Genomic DNA, 25,005 nt, shown 5'->3' on the forward strand with positions numbered 1-25,005 from the left:
CTCATATGTCCGCCATCTGGATTCTACCGCTAACATTTTACTGATTTGGCTCCTCACATACCTATCCATCGAGTCTTCATCAAGCCCTCTTATTTTTTTTTCATGCACTTCGAAGTCAATTGCAGACGTCTGAACAATCCCCCTGAACATTTCATCATTCATATCATTAACCCAAGTGCAGTAACTGCTTACAGTTTTTCTTTGAATATCAGATCTACATGTGCAAATCTTAGTTGTGTGTTTGCGGAAGCTTTGATACATGTGCATACCTGTGCAGTCACCAAAACCCCCGGAAAGATCCAGAACGTTGCCAGTGCCCTGGAAAGTTCCCTCATGCCTCTTCCAGTTCACGCTGTGTCCTCATGCATTATGGGTAATGTTATGTTTTCTTTACAATTTCCCACCCTTTCTACAATTCTGACATGTGCTATTTATAATCCACACACGGTACTAATAATAAGCCTTACTTCGAAATACAAGGAGCAGCTACATCAACCCATCCTGAATGGAAAAAGTTAGACCAAACGTTCCACAAAATATCACACAAGCAAGTAGAGCCCATGGATAAATGAGGACTGGGTCTGAGATTCACCAGGAGACACGGAAGCCCAGGGCGCCACCTCCCTGCTCACGCCTGCTTGGTGGCCTACTGATGCTGGGGTTGGCTCAGCCCACATGGCCGACCCATTTCGTAGGGCAGCGGTGTGTTTTCTCTGGGTTAGATTTCAAGGGTTCCTGGGCTCCTGCATGTGTTCACCCACATGTGTCTTCAGGGACACGCAGAGACCATGGTTTGGATGTCCTCCTCTGGAAGACACAAAGGCCTCCTCTGGAAGACACAAAGGTCCCGTTCCCACACAGAGCCAGTCCCTGAGAAGCCTGCTTCTCCCCAGCAGCACACCCAGTCCTGCCCAACCCCACATTCGTCCCATGAATGCACTGGGTGTCAGGATGTCCTGATAAAGTGGGTACAACCCACTGGGCTTGAGTGTCAGGAAGATAAGCAGGCAAAGAAACCAGAGCAGAGAGAGCATGAACGTAAGGAGGGAAGGGCAAGCTGTACTCCTCATACTCGACTGCGTGTTGACTCTCACGACAGCCTCATGAGACCACTGTCACGTCTGCAATTGCCCTGACCACCGAGAACAGGGTCACTCTGACCTTGAAGGGTAGGAGGCAGCAACGGGGAGCAGTGAGAAGTGACGTGGAAGGCTGATGACCCCCATGCAGTGCCCAGAAGAGCCCGACTCTGCTTCCTGTGAGGACTTTCTATTCCTCTTCACTAGCTAAAACCTTCCTTATCCCAGGTCAGAAACAGCATCTGGAAATCAAGGCCCAGTGTCTCCTGGAGTGAATGAAGGAATCGCAAGTGATCTGGAATAGAATAGAAACCTGACTCACTTTCTATTAAAACTGAACTCTGGGGGCAGATGAATGGCCAGGGATGGGCACCTGCCCCATCCGAGGGGGCACATGGATGCATGCGTGGCACCTGCGTGTGTACGACATGGATCCTTATGGGGGAACCCCATGCAACATCCTACAGTACGCCAGAGGAAACTAGGGAGGAATCGGGAGAAACGGGGTGCTCGGCTGAGAAGTAGGCTGCGAGGCACTGTAACCGAGTGACAAGGTCTCACTGCCACGTGCTGTCACAGGCGGGCTACCTCACTTGACCACACAGGCAGCTCTATGGTGTGAGGAGGCCACTCCCATTTCACAGATGGGGAGACTGAGGCTCTAGGAGGGGTGACAGCTCCTTCAAGACAAAGTGAGTCGTCTGGGGGCCACAGTCAGGTTAGGGGCCCAGGGCTGATGATGCTGTGGAAGGCGCGCAGGATGGGGAGAAGCATCACCACTGCGGCTGGAGTAAACGGGGCAGGTGGGGGGCCACTATGGCCTGAGCACCTGCTACGCACTGGGGCCTACACGAAACGTGCACCACAGCCTGGAGAGGGAGGCACCACCACTCTTCAGTCTGTTTGAGGAAAAAAACACACGGAAACACACGGACACAGTCACTCAGATGCGTGTACACACTCACATTCTTACTCACACCACTCACCTAGGCTCTTTCCTCCTTACTTCTCTGTTGGCCCCAAAGACTGACTCAGAGGCTGTGTCAGAGGGGAGGGGACAGAGCAGGGGTTCCAGGCAGAGGGCAGGAGGCCCAAAGGGGCAGGTGGAGTGAAGTTTGTTTGGTGAGGATGGAGAGACGGGGGTGGACCTGCACCAGCAGGGGATTTGGATAGGCGAGTGTTGGGTGACTGGGCGGCATCTGGACTTGACTCTGTAGGCAGCGGGAGCTGAGAACACCAGGCCTGAGGGTTGGGGTGAGCACTGAGCCCACAGGATGCACAGGCGGACCCATGCTGTCTCTGCTAGAACACCATGAGTCGCACCACCTGCTCTAGGCTCTTTCCACTCCCACCCAAGGCTGTTGCCACCACACAACAGATGTGGCTCTGGGAAGGGTGGGACCCAGATGCCTGATGTTGTCTCACCCCCTCACAGCACTGCATGCCTTTCTCACGTCCCTCTCTGGCCATGACAAGTGTTGTTGCTGTCTGGTCCATAAGGCTAAAATGAACATCACCTTTCCATAGCTTTATGCATTTATAAGAGCTCAGAGTGCTGACATCTGATGTTAACCAAAACAGAGCAGAAGAAAGGGAAATATGCTCCTGGGCCACAGCTCATAGAGTTGCCGCGGGAAGCTCTCTGGACTTCATTTCCACCAACCTGCCTTAAAGCTTTCATCTTCCCTTCTGCCAGCAACCCTTAACGCTGGTGAAAACGAATGATATAAACCTTCAATCAGATTAGCAAAAGACAGTGATGACGTGTTCTCATTCAGGCTTTCCCACACGCCCTCATATATTGATCCTTCAGAAGCCAAAATGGCGGGCAGCAGTGGAATGTGGCCGCGGTGCCCTTACTTCACGAGCGTGGACAGCACACTGCAGAACAGTTTCCCTGCAGTGTCTGTGTGATTCCTGCCTGAGTGTTGGCTTGCCTGTGCCTCTGGATGTTGTTTGTTTCCAGGATGGTGTTTGCTGCTGTGATTCAATGCAGCCGTGGATTCAGGGAAGCTGTAAAAGGGAGGCATGAAGTGAGGAATCTGAAACGTGTGGTCAGGAAATTTCACATTTCCTTGTGAAAATGTTAAGCTGAAGGGAGACCGCTTTCTCTCCCAGAGGCAGCTCTTTGCCACAAAATCTGCTAGAGAGGGCAGCAAGGAGTTGGAAGGGGCTACACTTCCACTTGCCCAGATGCATGTCCTACCCTGAGCTCAACCCTGGTGCAAAGTCCTTGACTAAGAAGTCAGGTCATTATGAAGCAATTTCCAGGTCTGGTGAGAAGGCAAGCTTAGAAAATGTGAAAAACCTTCCATTGTGAACACCTAGAAATGCTGGATAAAACATACTTAAAAGAAAAAAAAAAAAAACATGTGCAGCTAGGTTTGGGAAAGAGCCAGGTAAATGTGCCAGAAACAGAGAAAGGATTGAAAATCACAGGAGGAGCAGGATCACTGATCACGTGGCTGCTGTGGGGAAGATGGGGCAGGTGGTTCCCACTGAGTTAGGATAGAAGAGTTCTCCACCACATGGCGAGTGGGAACATGGATGTCTGCCTGGAGCTGGGACCCCTGAAGGACTATTCTCTAACTCTGCATGAAAATACGAAATAGAGAAAAAAACTGCTCATGAGCTCAGGAAACAAGGAAACTTGTCAGCCTCTGTGTTAGATAAAGTAAAAGGTTATTCCTTAAAATGCAAAGCAAGGCAATGCCTTAAATGCTCTGGGGCCAAAATTTATGTTGCCACAGGGTTCAAGAACTCTCAAGCTAAGAAATTAATACTATATTGGTTCCGTGCTGGTGATATCCCTGGATGCAAGCAAAACAAGTGCAAGACAGCTCTGGACAACTGACGGTGCCCTGAAGAGATAAGAAGCCACACACACTAACACAGGATAATATTTGAAAAAACTACAGCACACAAGAGGGAGTATTCACAATGAGTAAGAGTCAGCAGACATAAAATAATCAGGACCATTAGGACTTTAATAATTTCACAAAGTAGAATAGCAATCTTAAGGACTTTGCAAAATGGAATAGCAATTTTTAAAAAAGCTGTAAGTATATTTTAAATAAGCAAAGATATCTAAATTTTTGGGGAATCCAAATAAAAGATATTGTGAAAAAAGAACACAGGGACCTGGAAAAGAACCAAATAGTACTCCTAGAAATTAAAAATAGCCTTTGAAATAAAAATCACAATAGATCAAATAACATACTAGCATAAGCAACAACAAAAAGAGAGAACTGGAAGACAAATCTAAGGGAATCTATAAACATGCAGCATAGAGAAATATAAATATTTTAATATGAAATCAGGGTCAAAAGACATAGAGCAGGAGAAGTCTTAACAAATGCCTAACAAGAATTCCAGGAAAGATAAGAGAATAGTGTAAAGCCAATAATCAAAATAACAATGTCTAGAATTATTCAAGAATTGAAAACACAAATCCTCAAATTCAAAGAGAAACCACAAGAAGATCTATAAAAATAAATTCAGCTCTAAACATCAAAGCATACCACATGGAAACTGAAGCATACCAGAAGGAGACAGAAAGCCTTAAAATGGCTGAGGCAGTGGGGCAAGGGAATGAATTACTGAGAAGAGAATAAACCTAAACATAAATTTTTTCAAGAATAGAGAAAAAGGGTCTAGGGCACCTGGGTGGTGCAGTCAGTTAAGCACCCAACTCATAGTTTCAGTTCAGGTCATGATCTCAGGGTTGTGAGACCAAACCCCATGTCTGGCTCTGTGCTCAGCACAGAGTTTGCTTAGGATTCTCTCTCCTTTTCCCTCTGCCCTTCCCTCTCACATTCTCATGCTCACTCTTTCTCTGAAATAATTAAATGTCTTTAAAAATAATAAAATAAAATACATTTTAAAAGGAACTCTTCTGTTGCATAAAGATGAGATGGTAATTTGGGGCATCTTTTTGATAAGCTGAGGTCTATTTATGAAATCCACATTATGTGTATTCCATGAACAGATGTCCAGAATTCTTGGCCCTTTTAAAGTTAAAAAAAAAAAAGAAAAAGAAAAAGAAAAACTAGAAGACATAAACACAATATTCTTGAAGTGCTAAGGAAAAATGACCTATAGCTTATAGTTCTAACACCAGAAAAACTACTATTCATAAAAAAAATTAAAACTGCAGACACATTCCTCACTGTAAAAACTACTAAAGAAGCTCCTTCAGAAAAAAAAAAGAAAATCCAGAAGAAAGTAGTAAACATATAGCTAATTCTAAACACATATTAACTATATAAAAGCATAGTAATGATTACTTTTAGAGCCAAGATGGAAGCAGGGGTATGATCAGGGTTAAAACTCCTTAAGCATTACCTGGTATTCTCCAGAAGAGGAAAAATATGTTAAATATAGATGTTAACTCAAAAATGTATATTAGAAAACATTTATGGATAACCATCAATAGAACAGGAATAAATTACAGAACTTAATGTAGAACTTCTAAACTAGTGTAAAGAAAACAGAGTAAATAAAAACTCAGTAAATTAATAGAAGGTCAGAAATCAAAGAAATAAAGAAACAATGACAAAGTAAGATAAGTAAAACTCACAAGATGACAGAAATATATCCAAATACATCAAATCACAATAAATGTAAACAGGCTAAATTTACCAATCAAAAAACTGTGACTCTCAAATTGGGTCTTAAAAAAAAAAAACTTGCAGCCAAATGCCACCTATGAGAAATATACCTAAACATGCTTTCACAGGAAGGTTGAATGTATATGGATGAAATAAGACATATCAGCCAAAACCAAATCAAAATACAGTTGGTATTTGTTTTAGGCAGAATGGTACAATAGTTAAATATCAGAAACTCTAGAGACAAATTGCCCAAATTTAAATCCAAGCTCTTCCACTTATGAGCTGGGTGACTTAAGCATTATTAGTCTCTGTGTCTCAGTTTCCTCATCTGAAAATGGGGATGATAATAGTATCAACCTCACATGGTTGAGTTATATGTATGAGTGCCTGGCAAAGAGTAAGCAGTTTGACTATACAGATAAAGGTCAAGATAAGCAAATCCTATTGCCTTCCAAATCCCCCTTTAGTTATACATCAAGATAGACATTCACATGGGTTCATAAGGCAGCAAAACTGCTCATTCAAAACACTTTTTAATAGTAAGAGTACAGTGGGGAAAGAGATAAACATGGGTTTATCATATAATTGATATTATACAGCAGCTATTGTGAATGAATTTATTTGTAGTAAATTAAAGGATGAGCTTCAAAAACACAAAAATGTGTGGAAAAGAAAGTTACAAATCAATGTGTCATATCATTGATGTCATTTGAAAAAAAATTGTTTTAGAATGTTTATATAAAACAGAAAGTATGAAAACATCTATGGAAATGAAATATGTCTGGTTTGGGATCATGGTATCCTTTAGAGAAAGAGAGAGGAGGAAGGAAGATGTGGTGTAAGACCCAGAATTACATGCCATCTTGACATCTGGTGAAACCAGAGGGTCTCACATGACCTCCACACTCTGCTCCTGTGCAGAAGGTCCCCAGCCCAACATCCCTCCTTCTCAAGGAGATCAAGCATAGCTCCTACCTGTCCCTGAGTAGCAGGTGTTGGTAACTTGCCAGCCATGGAATTATTCAAACAAGTCAATCAAGCCTCCCAAGGATCCAGGGGTCACTTCACCCTCTTGTCACTATATCACCTACTTCCCACAGACCCAAGTTCACACCCTTTGTGCCCCATTTCCTCCTCCCCTGGGCCATGAATACATGATTAATAAACCATTGTCAATATCATCTATCCAACATCAGGTGCTTGGTGCATGGACATCCACATAGCCCTAGGAGGGAAGGGAAACCTCCCTCTCACCATTGGGGTGAAGAGCAGGTGATGAAAGTACAAGGAATGGCAAGTGGAACATGAGCTTTCACGTAGTTTTTCTTTAAAAAAAAAAAGTCATGGAAGCAAAAATGATCAAATGTGAACTCCTATTTAATCTCAGTGGTAGATGGACATCTCTTAGGTTACTTTCAGTTCTTCTATGCACTTTTAAAAATATGTACTAATTTAAAGGTAAAGTATGTTTTAAAACCTAGAAAAACAAGTTCCCACTTAAACCTGTCAAAAATGGAAACAAAAGGAAAGAAAGGTATTTTTGTAAGTAGGCTCCACACCCAGCGTGGAACTCAATGTGAGGCTTGAACTCAAGACTCTGAGATCAAGACTTGAACTGAGGGACATCTGGGCGGCTCAATGGTTGAGCATCTGCCTTCAGCTCAGGGCGTGATCCTGGGGTCCTGGGATCAAGTCCCACACCGGGCTCCCCGCAGGGAGCCTGCTTCTCCCTCTGCCTATGTCTCTGCCTCTTTCTGTGTGTCTCTCATGGATAAATAAAATCTTTAATAAAAAAAAGATTTGAGCTGAGATCAAGAGTTGGACACTCAACTGATGGAGCCACCCAGGCACCGCCAAAAGAAAATTTTTATAAATAAGGCTATAAAGATGAGTAACTAAGAAAATCAACAAGACTGTGTTTTGCTGTTATTCATATTCATTGATTTTGCATTTTTATGGTGAGAGGTCCTGTGTGCTGGAGGGAACACTAAAAAGTTATCTGCTTTAAGATACTTAGTTAGATGCTCTGGTCAAAATGGCAATCAATTTGGATAGCCAAATATTGAAACTTAGTGCAAAGCTCCTATAATTATAATTTGATGGATAAATCAATGGAGAATAGAAAGACAAGAAGCAGCAGGACTGACTATATGACAAAGGAAGCCTTTCGAGTCCATGAGAAAACACTGCTTTATTCAGTAGAACATAAATGCACCAATAATTGTTATTGGAATAACTGGTTAACCAGCAGGTAAAAAAATTAAGTTAGCTCTCAGTCCTTGCCATACACAAAAGGAAGTTATGGATAAAATAAAAAGAAGGAAATTTTTGTCAGGATATAGATAATGGCAGGTCATGTAAGCATCTTCCATACAAGATTCCAGAAGTTGAAATCATGGAGAAAAAGACTGATCAGTTTGGATGAATGGAAATGACTACTTCCAATGCCAATAAACATCATGAAAATTGAAAAAAAACATAACAAACAAACCTGAATGCAGAAGCTTTTGGCATCTTACTTAAAGCTCTAAATACTAACAGGAAAGAAGGAGCAGTCCAAAAGAAAAAAAAGTCAATCTACAAAGAAAGAAAAGCAAAGAAAATAATGTATGTCATAATAAGTAAAGCAAACTAACACAGCAATTTGACTACCTTATTATTTATAAATCTAAAGAAAGTATTTGAAATGATTTCTTTATGAGGTGGGGAGGCACTACAAGATGTGGGCTTTTTGCCTGATGGATTGGAAATGGTTAAGAAGGCTCATACCCCTATGGGGGGGGGAGGGGAATGGCTATGGGAAAGAAGGCATCCCCATGTATCATTGGAGAGGTACACATCTGTGTGACTGTTACAGGAAGTAATCAGCAGTAAAATTTAAAATGAAACTTAAAACCTAAAATGAAAACATACCTATTTTTAAATAAAACAAATCTATACTTCTAGGTATTTCTCTAAACGAAATAATCAGATACACGTAAAAAGAAAAATGCTACAGATACATTCTCCTCAATGCTGCTTATAAGAAGAAAATATCATCTTTGTGATAACCTTTGTATCCAAAAACTGGTCGTGATTTCAGCATATCACATTAATGTGCTGAAATACCATGCAGCACATTAATAAATCATGTTGCAAAAGTATATTTATTGACATGTTAAATATTAATGACATCTTCTTAAGTAAAAAAGCATGCTACTAAATGGCACATTGTAATATGATATGCAGTTGTTTATATGTATACATCTCTATATACCAAAACTTATACTAATTGTCCCTGGGTGCTTTTTTTTCCTCCTTTTGTCTCAGGTCTGTATGACTCAAATGTTCTGAATAACTGACTTTCTAATGAAAAATAAAGAGGAAAAAATTTTAGGCAGATCCCAGCAACCTAAATTGGGGAGTAAATTATCACCTATGACCTTTGGTTTTCTCTTCTAGAAAAGGAAGGCATCACTTCCTGCTCCTGGGATCACTAAAAGGGTCAAATGAGACATCCATTTTTTTTTTTTTCATTCAAAAGATCTTTATTTTGTAACTGGTATGTGCCAGGCACTATTTTAGCTGGTAGAAATACAGCGGGATACAGAGCAAACCAAAATAAAACAAAACTCCCCTAGTAAACTTATGTTCTAGGTGGGGAGATAAGCAAAATAAACAAGCACAACATATAGTACAGTAGAGATGCAAAGTGCTATGGAGAAAAAGAGAGGAAAACACAGAAAGAATAGGGCAGATGGAAGTCACAATTTTAAATACAATGGTCAAAGACGTCCTCAGGGGAAAACTGCATTTGAATGAAGTCCCTGCATATATATAGAATAAACCAGGTGCCTACCTTTTTTCCATGAGGAGAAAACCAAGTGTCCAAGGCAGAGGGGACGGCTAGTGCAAAGGCCTTGGGGCAGAAGCATAAGTGGCATGTTTGGCTGGCCGCGGAGGCACTTTATAAGATATGGTATGTAAAGAATTATTATGTACTAGTATATTACCTCTCACATAATATTTAGCTCCAAAATGATTACTTTATCAAAATGTCTCCAAGAATACCTTCCTAATGCTCAGGCATCACTCGTGTCTCATTTTAGGGCAAAATATTAGTAACAAGTAGGAGGTCCCTTAACTTCCCCTTTCTCTGCCTGAAATCATCCCCAGACCAGCCTCCCCTCTTTGACTTCCCAGGACGGGTGAGGCCCTGGACCCGATGATGGCGGCAGAATGGAGACGTATAGACAGACAGCATTTTTGGGGTTGGGGGGGGTGGGGGGAGGTGATGCCAGGGAAGCCAAAGTGTTGCATAGCAGTACAAGAATCCCTTGGTTCACTTTTTACCCGGGAAAGTTTTTCCGTCCTCTCCTGCACAAACTCCCTATACTTTGTGTTAATTTGTGTTAGCTGTTTTCACACCTGCAATAAATGTAAACGTGCATCCCTGATCCCACGTGTGGCCTCCTGACAACTAGGTATATGGCTCTGTGACTCCTGTGCCTGATGGGCTCTTGAGACCGTGTTGAACTTTTGCTATTGTGTTTCCCAAACTGGGCTCCGTGGCTTGAGTTTCAAGAGGGTAGATTCTAGGATTCGAGAACACGGGCCATGGTGAAGATCGTGTGGATTCTCCAGAAGTCAGATGAAGCTATGCCATGGGTCTGCCTCCCCGCACTTTGGCGGCAAATACAGATCATCTCGGACGTTGTCATCTGAGGCTGCCAGGTGCGAGAAGTCCACCTGGGTTTCAGGGTTTCACAGGGCTCAGATCCAGATATCCTTGACTCGCGGCCCCCTCCTCCATCCCCAAAGCCAGCAGCCGCGTGGCTCCCACCTGCGCTCCCATGGTTGCGGCTCCCTCTGCGACTCCTCTGCCTTCTCCTGCCCGCTTGAGGGCAGTGGCCACCCAGATGGCCAGGACAATTCCCTTTGCAAGGTCCTTAACTTATGCACGTCTGCAAAGTCCCTTCTGCCGCCAGGTACCCTAATGAAGCCTGAGGTGCTGGGGGCTGGCCGCAGGCCGCTTTGGGGAGGTTCCTTCCTGAGCCTGCCATGGGTTCCTCCCCCTGGGGACCCAAATCCCTGGGCACCAGAGCCCCCGGACGGAAGGAAAGCTCACCCCCCACACACACATTTTCTCACATGTACAGTAGATGTAACTGGAAGCACGACATCCTTCCCAGAGGGCGAAGGCTTTGCCCTAGTTGATAAAATATGACTTGGTTGGCCCTGCCCGTCAGTGGGAACTGGCTACTGATGGGCGACCGAGGAGAACAAGAAGAATTTCTGGTGGTGTGAACAAGGACTGTCCCAGGCAGCAATCCCGAAACACGTCCTAAAATCTGGGAAATGTGGCTGGCCATGCTGCCTCATCCTGCTCCCCATTCCTGGAGCCCACAGCAGGCCCGACCTTCGGAGTAGGTACCTGCAGTGCCCTCCACTCCCTGCCAGAAGAAGGCAGCCTCCCCCCTCCCCAAGGGGTCACACATCGGGGCAGCTTTCCCAGGATCTGCAGGTGGCTCCTCCATCCCGGTTCCTCCAACCAGCCATCCACGACCGGCTGCAGCCATTGAGTCCTTTCCGTTGATGAGACTCGGCTGCAAGCTCCATCCTGTGACTCAGGTCAGCTCAAACCCAGGTCCCCTCTCCCCTCCAGGCAACTTGCCACAGCAGGTGTAAAATGTGGGGTAAACGGAGGCTTGGTGCTCAGCCCAGACATTCCTACTGGGCAGCCCTGGGCAAAGCCTGGAAATCTATATTGGTGAAGATCCCCGAGAGGCTCTGGGATGGTGGGCAGCTGCTTGGGGATTCTGGACGAGTCACACCGTGGTGCCACGACCCGTGGTTCTTTAAATAATTCCCTACTGGTTCTGCACTTCTCAAGGAGAGCTTCCTTATGGTGGCGTGCAGAACACTGTCCCCTCCCTCAGCCGAGCTCTGAGGATCTTTTCAGTGGCCACACCATGTGGTAGACTCAGACTCAGGCTGTGGGGGGACTGAATCGTGGTCTTCTCTTCCTTCCTGTGGCTGTGCAGGGTCAGGCCTTCCACACCCCTGCAGAGATCAGCAGGACCTCATTCCCTCCCTCACCCGATGGTATGCACAGACATACCAGGCCTAGGCCAGATACGATGCTAGTCACAGGCTGACACCAAGAAGGGTGCAGTCCCATCCTTCCAGGGTCTCCCAGCTCAGTGGGGACAGACCAGCAGACAGCTGTCAGTACAGCTCAGTGCGAGCTCCCGTGGCGATGGGGACAGAGAGGAGGAGCCCACAGACCACTGCCCACACCCAGTCTTTATCTATGCCCACTCACACCCACTCTCTGCCTACCCACTGTCCACCCACTGTCCACCCCACTCACTGCCCACTTACCGCCCACACACTGCCCCCCAGCCGCCACGCTGAGGAAGGTCTCCCCACTCCCCCCAGCTCCGTGCTCTTCTTGGCTTCTCGGCACTGCCAACTCCCTGCAGGCTTCCGTGACAGTCATAGCCCCTCGTGCTCATGGGACGCCCATCAGCCCCCACTGGTCTGTTGACCTCTCTGGCTTGTGTTCTCAGCTCTTTATGGAAGTCCCCTCAAGGACCCATAAAGCCTGCACGTTTAGCTTCCAGCAGGAGGCTTTCCTATTTTGAAATTCTCGTGTTCACAGAGGCTCCACATGGTAGCCACTGCCCATCAGCCACGGGGTCATGACTGCTCCAGAACAGAAGGTGAATGGCAGGGGGGACGCACAGAGGACAGTCCAGGCAAAGGGGATGCTGGGTGCTCAGCGCTGTGCCTGCTGGCCATACTGGTGGGAAGGCCACTCAGAAGCTCCTGCTGGCTAGGGGCATGCAGAACTCACACGCAGAGCTCTAGCAACAGCACCTATGAGCACGTCCAACAGATCCACTCTCAATGCTTTGATGACACATGTGCACATGTGTGTAGCCCACTGGGCCAGCAGATGACACGTCACAGGTCACAGCTACTCAACACTGGCCCTTCAGTTCCTTCCACAGGCTCTCTTAGCTTGGATTCCAAGGTCACGACACAGCTTCTTTTTATTATCTGGCTCCTAATCTCCCTGGTCTGTGAACACATTTACCAGATTCACTTTCTTCCCCCCAAACTGGAGCCAGCGTGTCATGGCCGGTTCACCAGGCTCTGGGCTGTCATGGTCCTTCTCAAAAACAGTGACCTGGGTATATCCCCAAACGACCTCTCCACCCAGCTAATGATGACAACATCCTCACGCAGCGGCCACACCCCAGTGCTGATCCCCCCTGAAGCCCTGTCTCAGTAGCCATGGGCCCTCCCGATGGGTTCCAAACCAAGGCCAGCCTTATCCTGAGCCCTGTATGCACTGCCCCTGTCGGGATGGGCAGGTCCTGCTGCGGGGATTCACAGTCCCCAGACTCCAGGGACTCTAACACATCCTGTGTGAGTAAGCTAGGGTCTGCACCCCATGTCATCTGTGATCCAGGACTCAGACCGAGGGAGCGGCCAGCTTCTAGAGCTTTCACTACCAGTGGAGCAGAGGAAAAGGAGACTATGGTGAAACATCTTATACGTCTGAAAGCTCCCATGCACATCTCTCTAGCCAAGCAAGGCACACGGACATGGTTAACTTCACAGAAGCTGGAAAATGCAATCCTATGTGTGCCCAGAAGGAGAAAGTGTCCGAACATTTATGAACAGAATAGCCGTACATATATTGCTTATTACCTCTTGTAGAAATCCCGTTCCTAGGTGCAATGTAATCATTTAAAAATATATATGTATTTGGTCCTTCAGATAATCGAAATATAAACTTCTCAAATATGTTGGGCCTTCATCCACAGACCCTGACAATGCTTCAGAGCCATAAGGGTGAAATGGGTGTCTTATTTTTGAGGAAGGTGACTTTTGGATCCTACCCAAGGGCTGGGGCTGGTTTCCAGGAGGACCAATCACCTAATTTCAAGGGTTGGGACTTCCAGTCCTACCCCCAATCTCTAAGAGGGAAGAGCGGCTGGAGCTTGAGTCAATGGCCACTGATGTAGTCAATGGTGACCAGGTCACGAAGCCTCCATAAAACCCCAAGAGGAGAGCTTTCTGCCCCCTTTTCAGACAGCTTCCATGTTCGAGGAACCAGAATATCTCCATGTTCCACCAAGCTGGGCCCCTAGCTCTAAAAGGACTGTAGTTCTTTTGCTTGGGACCTTGCCCTGCATCTCTCTTCACCTGGCTATTGATTAATATCTTTTAATAAACTGGTGAACGTTAAGTGTTTCTGTGAGCCATTCTAGCAAATTAATTGAGCCTAAGGAGGAGGCAGTTGGGACCTCCGCTGTGTGGCCAGCAACCAATCTGAAGCACAGGTAACAACCCAGGGCTCCTGGCTGGTGTGTCAAGCGGGGATGGGGTGGGGACCGTCTGTAGGACTGAGCCCGTAAGCCGTGGAATCTGATGCTGTCTCAAGGAGATTAAGTCAGAAGTGAACCGAACCCAGGTGTCCAGGAACTGCCAGTGTGTGGATGACCCACTCCCCACATTAGAATTCTCAAAAGCCCAGTTAACAGCTCTAACCACGTTAAGTTTTTCTTACAATGAGCCAGTCAGTGTCCTAGATGCTGGAGACACAGCAACAGATAAAGCCCCTGCCTTCCTAAGATTCACACGGTAGCAGAGCCCGACTACCAGTCACTGTTCCCTCAGAATAACTCTTTTCCTCATTCATCCAGCAAGTCCCTACTAAGCACCCTACTCACCTGCTGGGCACAGGGCCAGACCCAGGAGATTTAGGGCAGCAATGGTGAGGCTCCTCTGGGGACAGAGCTAGCTGTGGAGAAGGATCGGTGCCAGGGAAACATTTATAATACAGAATGAGGTAACCACAGTATTTTGTTTCCAACAGACAGAGAGAAAATATGCCATGTTCTAGAGAGAAGCCTTCCAGTGATTCTCAAACTGTGTCCTGTGGAGCCGTTAGGGGTTCCGGAAGGGTGCCTGAGAAGTCACACCCGGAGTGAGTAGGCTGCTCCCCACTCTTTAGTCTGTTTCGCACACTCAATTGTCATAGAATATTTAATTTTAAAAAGAGAAAGGGGATTAATGATCTGATCCGATGTGCTCTCATTTCATGCTTATAAACATGCAGGAAAGTTAAGTAACTCATCAACGTCATAGGATGAGTTAGGAGCATGCCTGAAGCTGGCCCCTCACTGCCTCTGCTTGTCTCCAAACTCTACGGTGTGTGTTCTTTTTCTTCTTTCTTCTTCTTCTTTTTTTTAATTTCAATGAACACCGAGTCTGCAGGTAAGGTTCCAAAACTACCGTCCCAATGTCAGTGGGAAAAGCTAATCAGTGGGGCTTTAGCAACAGATTTGCAAAGGGATCTGGAGCAGAGAGCAGAGCCTCCCCCTTCCTTCTCCCGGGCCAGCGGATCCCGGCCCTGCAGGCGCAAAGCCAAAACTGCAACACTGCTTTCTGCTTCACAGTCTGTCAAGATTTGAGACAGGGCTTATTTTGGAAATCCTGAGTAAGAAGAGCCCCAGACCAGTCCTGCGTGCTGTGGACAGAAACAGGACACACAGCCTACCCTCAGTGGAGCACAAATGCTTCACAGGGAGGATCAGAGTTAATAAATACAAAGGCTTTTAGAAGCTGGAAAGTCTCATCAATTTTGCCTCTGGCACTAGCCAGGGAAAAAAGACATTCTATATGTAAAACTCAGAAAGAACATACCACCAACAAAGAACTCTTTGTCTGTCTTCCAAGTATTAAGTGCTATACAACACTTCCTCACCAAACTCATCAGAAATGCAAATAAACTGTTTGATCTATTCTTTCCCTGGCAACTGATATTTATTTTCACATAGTCCCAGATCTATACAAACCTCATCAGACACACACAATAAAAACCAACTTTATTTACCAGACATTTAAGGTTTTTCCCTCCGGGCTCCAGTAAGCTAAGAAAATCTGTAAATTTGCTCTTTCTGCAGATTTGACTCCCCCTCCTGCTCCACCTTCCTCTGCTACACAAGAAGAAAGCCCATTAAGGGGGGGGGGGGGCAGTGTGTAACTCTCTCTACGGTGCCAGGCACCGGACACACTCTTACTCTCTTCTCTCACTTCCACAGTGCTCGAAATACTGCAGCCAGGCTTTCAATGAGCCGGTGGCCCAGAGCTCATTCCAAAAGACAACCGTGGCCACAGCAGCCTGCCGGCTTCCACCTGCAGGGCAGGCTCTGTTGATGTCGGTGATTCTAGAGATGGGAAGGAAGGGCCCTTTACTGACCCTCTCCATCCCAAAGAGGTGATGGCAGCGGTTCATTTGCTGGAGGAAGGGGTGCTGGAGGAAGGGGTGCCTCACTGGCCCCAAAAGCTGCTGCCAGACTCCTGGCAACTCTTCACATCATGCATAAAATCACAGCAGAGCCCAGCAATGAAGCTCCAGATCACAGCAGCAAAAACTCTGCCCCCTCCCAATGAAATCATCCCGTCCACAAGAGAAACGGGGGTAAAGCTTTTGAAGACAGACCTCTATTGTTTATAGCAGAGACTCTGGAGCTTCCCCTTCCCTCAGGTCTTCACCAAACGTGTGCACAAGCATTTAACACAGCTACGGTCTTCCAGCTACAATCTTCCAGTGCTGATTGAGCGCTATTACAGTTAAGCTACTCAAATGCCACCGGAAGCTCCGGGCACCCCGGGGGAGCAGACAAATGATTACTCTGGCTGGATTTGATCCCGCCAGGAATACTCGGAAGAGTGGCTTTAGCAGGGACACTGGAGCAGGTAGGGATGCTGCATATGCATGAATCACACAGTATGTGAGTGCACCCTCCCTGCCACCCAGGCCTGGCTTCTGTGTTTCCTGGCAGGTGAAGTTGAACATCCTTATCTGCCCAGGAAGAACAACGATCCCATTCCACCTCTACGTGACTGGAAATCTCAATTGAAGAATCGGAGGCACTGGCGGGTCCACCTGGGGTTTGTCCAGCTCTCGGTCTTACTTCGCGCCTCTGATGTGTCAGGCTTTTTGCACACAGAGCTCACATATTTAACCCTGAAAATATCGTTTTCTAGAAGCGAATTTTCAGCTGTGAAAACTTGCCCCAAACTGCATGGCCTCTGCCCGGATTCCCCATCTCTCTGCCAGGTCTGGCCAAGCCCGCACCCCCACCCCCGCCCCCACCCCACCCCCAGCCCACCCAACACCTTTTCCAGCTCTCGGGGAGCGCAGCGCCACGGGGCCGCAGAGCCGCGAGCCCCGCGGAGGCAGGGGGCGCGCCCTCCCGCCGCGCCCCGCCTCCCCCCCTCGCCCCGCGCGCCGCGCCCCAGCCGCCTGCACCGCGGACCCCAAGGCCCGGCACGTCCCGCCCGCCGAGCCCCCGCCCCGCGCGTCCCGGGCTCTCCGAAGTTACCTCCGAGGCCCCGCGGGGCTCCCGTGCTCTCCGGCGCCGCTGCGCTCGGCCTCCCACGCCGCGCCTCGGGATGGATCCGAGCCCCGCGCGGCTCCGGGGCAGCCCGAGGTGCGTGCCGGGGGCGGGGGCTGCGGGTGCCGCCGCCCGGCCCGGGAGGAGGTGGGGGCCGGGGCCGACCTCAGGCGCGCGGCGCCCCCCGGGCTGCGGGCGGGGTCGGGGCGGGCGCGCGGCGGCGGGGGCGGGGGCGGGGGCGGGCGCGCGGGCTCCTCCGGGACGGCGGGCGGCCAGCGGGGGCTCGCGTGGCCCCGGGCGGCCCGGCCCCGGTCTTTTGTCTCGGCCGACGCGCCGCGTCACGGGCGGGGGGCAGCCGGCGGCGGAGAGCGGGGCGCGCGGCTCTCGGTGCCCGCCCGGGGCGCGCAGCCGGCAGGGCGCACGGGCGGGGAGTGCGCGCGCCCCGGGGACGGCGGGGCGGGCCGGGCCGGGCCGGGCCGGGAGGGGCGCGGCTGGAGGCTGCGGCGGGCGGGGGCGCGGGCGCGGGCGGGGGCGGGGGCGGGGGGCGCCGGCGTCCTCGGCCCGGGTCGCGGCGGGCGGCGGGCGGCGGGCGGCGGGCGGGGGGGCCGCGAGCGGAGGCTGCGCGCTGGAGGCGGCCGGGCGGGAGCGACCAGCGGGGTTCGCGGCTCCCGCGCCCCGGAGCTGAAGGTGACTGCGGCCCCCAGCGGCCGACCGGGCCCCCCGCGGCCTCGCCTCCCCCCGGGGCGCCGGGCTCGCCCTCTCCAGGCTCCGGCTCCGCAGTCTTCGGCCAGGCCAGGCCAAGGGGTCCCTTCGCTCCTGGATTTTTCCCTCCTGGCGGGTCTTGGCTTACTTGGTACCCAGATTGGAGCCTGGAGGTCATGTGACCACCCCCTCCCCAAACGCGCACACACATTCACACGCACACGCGAGCCCCCGAGAACCCCGGCGGGTGTGCGGGAGATGGGCCCTGGCGGCCGCTGGCGAGTCGCCGTGTGCGCCGCAGTGGGGCCTCGGGCGCCTCCATCCGCACCGCCCGTCCCTGTCCCCGAGGCGCGGAGGCTCGCATTCGCGGAGTTCTGGTCCCCTCGGCAAGGAAAGCACCAGGACAGTCCGAGTTTCAGGCCCGTGGGACGGCCTTGCAGAAGGAAACGCCCCCTCCCCCGAAGTCTGGGTACCTCGGCGGCCGGCCGCTCCCTGGGCCGCAGGCGGTGGCTCTCCCCGGAGCGCGGCCAGGATGCCAGCGCGGCGACTGCTACCTGTGGTCTGAGCCTGGCCCGGGGACGCGGGGGACGCGGGGGACACGGATCGCCGTCCAGCCTCCGCCCCGCGCTGCCTCGATGCGGCCGCCGGCGCTGCTCTGAAAGTGGACCTGCCGACCCACCGACACTCTAATTCCCGATCAGTGCGAGGCCGGGAAGGGCTGGGTTTTCCCAGAGCTCCTCTCCGCTTGAGGTTTTAAATTTATTTACCTTTAGAACCTTTTTGCCAGGCAAGTGCAAACCTCCCCTGCAGAGAGAACAAAAGGACTTGAAGGCGGGAGGTGGGAGTCGAGTTCCTGCCATTCCTTCCACCTTGCTCGGGGACTAGAAATTCGGCAATAGTACTGCCTCTGTCTTTTGTCTGAATGTGGTTTGTGGCCAAGAAAGGCACAAACCCAAAGAATACAGGGTGCCAGAGTGAGGAGTCTGGTCGTAGCTAAGGAGATCTGGAGCTTTCCAGGGGCCTCCTACCCTTTATGTTCAGAGGACAGGTTACTGGAGACCTAAGCAAAATACTGCTCTGTTTCTCCCCAAAACCAGAGTGGCGGCCCCCACGTGGAGCAGTCGGACAGGAAGTTGTGTGGTGCCTGCCTCCCCTTGCTCTGAGTTCTACTTTCTCGATCTCCCTACGGTTTCCCCACGAAGTACCACCACAGAGGTTCTAGGAGGGAAAACCAGAACTTCCTAAAGCTCAGATTGAGCCAAAATCTGCTTTTTCCTTATACTGGTTCAGCTGAGGAAGACTAGAGGTTCATTCCATTTTTTTTCTTCTGAAAAACCATTTTGGATAACGATGTTTTAAATTTAAAGCAGCATAAAACGAACCAGCAGAGCATAGCTCTCTGACGCTGAAATCACTGGGTTCCAGCCAGGAATTTGCTAGTGGTGGTCATAGTCACAAAGAACTCAACGTACTGTCCCTTCCAAGTCCTGATTCCTGATTCCCCCAAGCCTGTCCCAGGAGGCCTCCCACTTTCTGTTTGGCTGCTAACTCTCCTCAGGAGAGGAGGGGTGCAGTAGCACCTCAGCCAGCCGCTCCCCACCCCCTCCCCGTCGCTCTCTGGGAAGTGGCAGTAATTGTGTGACTCCCTTTCCTTCTGTGCACTCACAGTGGATGTCCTTGTATCCACCCCATCTCGCCCACCTAGGAAAGAGGCCTCATAATCCAGAGTCATTTCTCTGCACCACCCACTGTGCCAGAGTGCCACTAGATCACACCCACTTATCTATGGACCCAACGCGGAAAGGTTGGGACAAAATGATGGAAAGTCATACATTCTATTCCCAGGATAAGCTAAGGTCTTTTTTTGTTTTAGGGTTGTGTGGGGGTTTTTTTGTTTTGTTTTGTTTTGCTTTGTTTTTTTCTGGAGAACAGAAGGAGACGGGGCATGAGACGGAGGACAGAGCAGCAGACATGAACACAGGATGGGATCAGCACCCAGCAACCCCGTGGATTTCAGCCCCCACCCTGATTCTACTGTGTCCCTCCCAGACCCCTACGTTCCCCCCCCGCCGCCCCCGCCGCATAACACCATTCAGAAACAGGAGAGGACCCAGTGTGGAATAAGCCAAACAGCACTGAATTTGGAATCTGAGGGCCTCACTGTAGACATCTGCTAAGTGGTATGAACCACCTATGTGATCACAGAAAATAACCCCACTTATCCTCAGTCCTTTAACACTTGAAATGCTGGGTTTTACTTATGTTTAATATTTGGACTGAGACACATGGATGGTTTCCATCATACAGAATCCGAGCTTGATTGTGAAGCCCCAGTGAATCTGTGGGGAGCAATGTGACCCGGTCTCAGTAAAGTGTCCCATTCAATGAAATATAGTCCAGTGGCCAAAAGAGAAGTATCTTCCTTCAGATCCCTTACCTGAGTTTCTCAGGAACAGCATTTTCCTCTCTCTCTGTCTGTTATCCCTTCTCACCTCTTATGCTTCAGAGCCTCTGTCCTCCCCCTGCACTCCCATATCCCCGCTGTACCTCAGTTTGTCTCCCTTCCCCCTCTGCTTTGTTAAATCTCCACATTTACGGTCCTCCCTCCAGAGGGGAAGGGGCACACTGGTCAGAGTCAGAATTCCCTCCAGTGCAAAGGCAGGGAGAAGGTTGTGGACACTCAGGCAAGAACATTCCTAGGTCCATCATAACTAGGTCTCCTCTGGGCATGCTGGGCTGTCCTGAAGCATCAGGGAAGGTGCTACACGTAGTGCGGCAGACAAAGGGCTCTGGCCCACGCTCCCCTGCTGATAGTCTGGGAACACTCAACACCACTTTGTAACCTCTGCTGGCCTCAGTCTTGCCTTCTGGAACTGGGGCAGGAAAGACTGGGGTCATTGGGAAGAGTCACTGAGAAGACTAGATAAAAGTCTAGTGATGGGCATTCAGCAGGTGTCTGTGGCTTTTCAAGATGACAGGAGAAAGAAGGAAGAAAGATAGGAAAGAAGGAAGAAAAGAAGGAAGGAAAAGAAAGAAAGAAGGAGGGGGAGGGAGGGAGGGAAGGAGGATGTGCATCTTGGCCGCCCAGGCAAAAGCTTCCCTGTACCAATAAACAATGACTTGAAGCACAGGGAGCCCGTTCCCTCCTCGGAGCTGAGAGTCTGAGCTGCAGTCTCCTTTTGGAGTGGATATTGCCCAGCGGCTGGCTGGACAAAGTGGCGAGCAGCTTGAACCCACAAAGTCATGCCATGGTGTGGGTGCTGTCTCCGGCTCTCCTCTGTGAAGTCCAAGAATCTGTTTCTGATGCTTTGCTGTATCCCTGGCTGCCACCTGCCAGTTCAGCACTTACAGGCCTCACCCTGACCCCCCGGGGCTTTCTGGATCCCAACCTACGAAACCTCGCTTGTCCAGGCTCATATCTGAGGACTTGCAGAGAGAGCTATCAAGCAGAAATAAATGTCAGAGATCATTTCAGACATTGGTTTTCAAACCAGAGGAGAACAGTGGCCTCTACCCTGTGCTTCCCAAGGAAAGCCTTTTTGATATATTGCCTGTTCCCAGAAGGATTTCATCAGGGCAGGGGTTTCGGGTAATCGACTTCTGGGACAAATTTGGGGTGAGGTGGGGTACACTCTGGGTCCCTAACTAGTTGGCTGTGAATTAATGACACGGATGAAGGCTGCTGTAGCAGACTGCCAATCATGAGAATGAGCCCTGGAAGGAGCTATACACTTGTCGGTGGTGCTGCGAATTAGGACCGGATCTGAAACCAGAACTGAGGTCTCATGAATCCTAGATCAACACACTCGGAGGGCTACCTACCTACTGCCCCCGCTTCCGGAAATGCCGTATGCTGGGGGAGTATCCTCGGATGAGGCTGGAGACTAGGGGCCTCTTTGGGCTGAGGTGAGGCCAGCAGCCTCATGGTCGGCTCCAGAAGGCCAGGCCCTGGGCCAGACACATCCCTCGTTGAATGTGAGCCCTTGGTTTCTACTATTCTGCTTTGCAAGTGGCCTTTCCAGGCAGAGGCTCTGTTGTGGTAGGTTTGGCAGGTGCAGAGGACATTTGTTATTTTGTGGCTGCCCAGATTCTAAATTCTCTTCTTATTTTGGAGAAAGCTCATTTTGAAACTTCACTGTCCCCTCTCCCCCTGAACCCTGGCAGATAGGGAGTGGGCACTGGCCAACCCCGGGCTCTAGCCTGATACTTTGAGGCTGGAGCCAAAGAATCTGGTAACAGTTGGGAAAGGCATCCAGAGCCCAAGGTGGGAAGAGCAGAGCCCTACCAGAGCCTTCCCTACACAGAGCCCTATCAGAGCCCACTCTGCACGTGACCTTGACCATGACCCCAGCCCCTTCCACCAGTTTCCCCCAGTGCACTCCAAGCCTGATCTCTGGCCTTCCCACCAATGCAGTCAGCTCCTGGGATGCTTCCAAGAAATTCCCTTTGTATCCATGTGGACCAGAGTTGGGATCTGATGCTGGTGACCCAGAGTCCTGATGGGCAGTGAGAAGTTGGTTTTCCATGCTCAGATATTCTCATGCCCTGGAAATCCCAGACAGGAAACAAGATTGAGACCCAGCTCGGAGTGTCCAACCACACCGGAGCTAAGCTCACCAGGCAACAGCCACTTCCTGCAGCCCCCTCTGCACTGTTCTGCAGGTACAGGCCACAGTAGATGCCATGTGAGCTGCGGGTAACCTGGGAGTCCAGTCCCCCGTCCCTCCTCTCGGGATCTGTCACCTGGCCACCATGCTGCGTGCCCTTAGCCTGGCTTCCTTATGTGCTGAAAAAGGAGTTTGCATCAGGTTTTCTCTAGAGAACTCTGCCACACAGGCCTGGCATTCAGGATCCTGGGATGCATGCCGGAGAGTCTGCAAACAACCTGAGCTCCTAGGCCTGGTCTCTGGATACGCTGCTGAAGGAGAGGCAAGAGGAAGAAAGCAGGAGGGAAAAGGAGCCTTGTCCGTGCTTTGAGTTCTGTAATTTCATGGTAAGGGGCAGGAGAGGAACCAGGTGAGTAGGGAAGGCAGTAAGTCCTGGGCATGGCTATTTGGGGGACACGGTTCATCCAAATTCCCAGCCATCCTGCACTGTCCAAATGGGACAATAAGTCATGCCCTTTGCTGCAGAAAAACCATGACTCCTCTTTGAGACCGTAACTACACAGCAGTGCTTATCTGATTCATAGATGGCGCTGCTGATGTTAGAAGTTGAAGCACGAGTCCCCAGCAGAAGTGACTAGACCTTCCTATTTCTCTCAACAGCTCTCCAGTGACTCAGGAAGCAAGCAGAAGAGATTCTGTGGAGCCTGAAATACTGCCTGGAACGTAGTGGGGGCTCAGTAAATGTGCGGCAAGCAACTTGAATGTTCTTGCAAACATTGCATCACATGAATCTCTTCTAAGTGCAAGGCTGGGCACGTAGTAGGCGCTCGCCACATCTGCAGAGTCATCTCTGTGTTTCCCCACAATTCATCCCAGGGAGCTCCCAGACCAAGCTGACGTTAGCTTCCCAACATCCTCATGGTGCCAGGGAGCGTGGATTTGGGTTATCATGTGTTTTCTCACTGTCGGGAGAACCAAGCCTCAGCCCCGTAAAGGAAATGACCTCATGGAGGCCATTCAGAAAGTGGGCATTCGCTCATGCTGATCTAACACTTCCCCCTGGCACTGAACTCCGAACAGAAGGTGGGTCTCAGGTCAGCGTGCCTAAGTGATACCCCTGACAAGGAAGAGTTCAGTGAAGCTCAGTGGGGAAGAGTATTTACAAAAAAAAAAAAAAAATCCACGGATGTTGCCTGGAGATTGCCAGTGCCATGGGGGCTATTTGATGACCAGAGAGAGGCTGGCCTCTCATTGGGAGACCTCAGTATTTCCCTGGTATCATCTGGATCCCTGAGATAAACAAAAATATTTTTAGGGTTTGCAAATGGGAATGCTCGCAGGTTTCCACTGAAATAACCCTCTCCTTTATCATGTCAGGGACGTTGGTCTATGGGACAACCTGCATCATCCAGAATTATCTACTAGCTAAGCAGGAGACAGATTCATTAGCACTGGATATTCGTTAGCACAGGGAAGAATGCATTTGTTTATTCCATGCAAATGCCAAGCACCACAATGCACCAGGCCCTGTTAGCTGCCCCCAAAAGCAGAGCCGTCGCCAAGCACTAATACGCAGAAAACTTAGTACATGCCAGACGTCTGCAGTGAGACTTACTTTGCTTAAGCCTTACAAAAATCCTATAAGGCAGGTAATGCTGCAATTCCCACATTACAGACCAGAAATCTGCGAACAGAGAGGTTTAGTTACTTCTCTACAACCATGTAGCTAGTAAGAGCCAGAGCGGGGAGCTGACCCCAGGCGGCCTGGCTCTAGAACCTAGGGCATGCATCTTTACACTATGGAGATGATGGCACTTGCTCCAAAAGTCTCAGTGTCCATGGGAAGATGGTGCCCAGAAAGTCCTTATAGCTCAGGAGGCCAGGCCATGCAAGGGTCACAGTTAAATAAATTGCTGTTTCTGCTTAAATAAATTGCTTATTTTATTGTTTTGAGTAAGTAATGCATACAATATACAAAGTTTAACAATATCCAAAAAATGCCAACCAGTTACCCTGCATAGAGAGACCTGCCTTCCCAGTGTCTTGCGTGTTCCTGCAGAGACAGACATAAAAGTAACAGTGGATCAGTATTTCTTTTGCAAAACACCAACATTCTACACACATTACCTTAAGCATTGATTCTTTTCACCATCAGCAAGGTATTTTGGAGATCCCTCCATATCAGTGTTTATAAGACTGCCTAGTCCTTATTTCAGGTAAACTTTTGGTTATGAGATATTTGTAGATTTGCATGTCGTTGGCCTTTCTTTTTTATGGTTGCATAATATGCATTCTGCATTCTCAAATGTTGAACACTTTTCTCCTGCCTTTACACCAGGGAGAGCTTCTAACACCGCCTACGAAATCCTCAGGCATTTTCTCTCTCCTCTCTCTCTCCTTTCTTCTCCTTCCCTCTCTCCCCCTCCCCCTTCCTCCCTCCCTCCTCGCCCTCTCCCTTCCCTCCCCCTCTTCCTCACTCCTCTCTCTCTCCCTCCTTCCCCTCTCTCCCTCCCCTTGTCCCCCTCCTCCTCCTCCCCCTCCCCCTTCCTTCACCCTCCCTTCTCCCTCTTTCTCCCCCCATCCCCTGTAGCAGACTCTGTTGCTG

At 49.6% G+C, this 25,005-nt stretch overlaps 1 protein-coding gene across 2 annotated transcripts in view; it reads right to left on the minus strand.

Moving 5' to 3' along the window:
- Positions 1–17,192, minus strand: part of MINAR1 (membrane integral NOTCH2 associated receptor 1) — a 30,806-nt gene extending 13,614 nt beyond the window's left edge. For both annotated transcript variants that reach the window (XR_003132294.3, XM_025437855.3), the window contains exon 1: positions 17,080–17,192. The gene's annotated coding sequence lies outside the window, so the exon portion shown is untranslated. The remainder of the gene's footprint in view (positions 1–17,079) is intronic.
- Between the last annotated feature and the right edge of the window lie 7,813 nt (positions 17,193–25,005).

Source organism: Canis lupus, chromosome 3 (genome assembly GCF_003254725.2).
Source record: "Canis lupus dingo isolate Sandy chromosome 3, ASM325472v2, whole genome shotgun sequence".
Classification (NCBI taxonomy): domain Eukaryota; kingdom Metazoa; phylum Chordata; class Mammalia; order Carnivora; family Canidae; genus Canis; species Canis lupus.